Source organism: Penaeus monodon, chromosome 15, assembly GCF_015228065.2.
Source record: "Penaeus monodon isolate SGIC_2016 chromosome 15, NSTDA_Pmon_1, whole genome shotgun sequence".
In the NCBI taxonomy this organism is placed as follows: Eukaryota; Metazoa; Arthropoda; class Malacostraca; order Decapoda; family Penaeidae; genus Penaeus; species Penaeus monodon.
The window spans coordinates 49,837,827-49,839,799 of record NC_051400.1 but is presented as its reverse complement, the minus strand read 5'-3'; positions in this window follow the sequence as shown (position 1 = coordinate 49,839,799).

Genomic DNA, 1,973 nt, shown 5'->3' with positions numbered 1-1,973 from the left:
GTGGTGGCGGCGGTGGTGCTGCTTTCCGGTTTCACGTTACTTTCATTTGTTATTTGTATAACCTCTAATTTTTTTGCAGCTACGGTTTTCCAGGACGTTTTATTTCATATATTGTTTTGTGTTATTTTCTCATACTCATATATGGGGAGTTCCGTGCTTGTTTGTCATTTATAAGGGGTTGCTTTTATCTTTTGCAGGGTATATATTCCCGTACAAATTAGTTTTGCGGGCCTGTTGCTATCCTGTTTTCTTATATCTTACCATATCCCGGCTTTCCCCCCCCCCCCCCTTCGGAGCTACAGAGTGTGGTCGGAGGGTTGTTTACCGTCTCCGCGCTGCTGATCTTTGACCGCGTTGGCACTACGTCAGCGGTCACTAGGCGGGCGGCTACAGCGAGCCCTTGAGCGTGTCGCCGGGTGAGGGCGCGGGCTTGGGTGACGGGGTACTCGGGTATTTGGGTGACGGGATACTGGGGTATCTGGGTGACGGGGGCGGCGCGGCCAGTGTGGGTCGGCGGTGTGACCGGTGACGTCATAGCATACTGCCTGGGTTGAGTCACGGGGAGTCGCAGACCGGTGCGGGCAGGCGAGGGATCCTGTGACGTCACGGGCGAGAGAGCGCGAGAGTGCCGCTGGGGTGGTGCAGTATTGCCATTTCCACCTCAGTGTCTTTTTTCGTTTTTGTTTTCTGTATATACAAGGTATTTTTTTTTGTCTTTGCACATGGATGTGGGTCAGCTGCGGGGTGTTTTAAGACGGGCGGCTGAGGAATTGATTGTCTTTCTGTTTCCTACCGGAACTCGCTCTGCTTCGGAAAGGATAGCCTTGTTGGAGGGGCGAGTGCCAGCTGCTGTTGACGATATTGTCGCTACAGTAGGTAGGGAGGGCCTAGTTTCGGTGAGTGATTTACCGGAGATTCTAGAGAGGCTTGTTTGTATACTATTGCAGGACTCGGATACAGGGTCGGCGATAGAGTTCATTAGACAGTGGTCTGTTGACTCGAAGGGGGTGCAGCACACAGCGGTCGCTGATCCTCCAGGGCCACCTGTCGATCCTGAGGCCACGGGAGACCCGCAGGTATCTGACGGGACGGAATTATCCTCATCGGCGGTTAGTAAGGTCGAGGAGTCTGGTGAGTTAAGAGACTCGACCGAGCCTCACGGATCACAGATTTCAGGGACCGAAGTTTTGCCGGAGAAGGTAAATAAAACCGAGTCACCAAGTATGGCTGGGGGAGTTTCACGGGAGGACTTGATGATCTTGGTAGATCAGCGGAAGAGAAATCCGATAAATGATGTAAAGACTAAATTGCCATTCTTCGAGGGTTGTGATACTATAGACAAGGAGGCATCCCAAAATTTGGAGTGGTGGTTGTCTATGGTGGAGGACTTAACCACGGGAGAACAGTGGGACGACTCTGGCAGGATAAATTTAGCCTTGGAGCGGCTGCGGGGCGAACCGCTACGGACTTGGAAATTCTGGAGGGCGGCGAACACTAAGGATGTGTGGAGTTCCCTAAAGGAACGTCTCCTTAAGGTACACGCGGCGAGGCCCAGTTTATGCACCTTACTGGGTCGGTTTGCAGACATGAAGCGAAAAGATGGGGAGTCAGTCACAGCTTTTTTCAATCGCTTGCACCAGGTTGCTTGGGAATTAATAGGCTTAGACAAAGAGTTAGAACCTATTATTATGGGGACGTATGGCATACTTTTGGCTAAGGATTTACCGGCTTCTTTTATACAGAAACACACGCTGCGAGATGTTGTTTCTCCTATCACCCTTTTAGAATTATACAACTCGTGGGCGTCCGATAACCCAGAGTTGGTGGCTGCAGCTAAGGTGAAGGGCCCAGTGGGTGCTCGCACGGTTGCGGCCGCTACTTCCCCTAGGGTCCTAGAGCAGAGCCAAGTGAGGGGAGAACTCAGGGCGGGGAGACCGGCGAAGGGTCCGGCCACCCCTTTGCCCCCCCAAGGA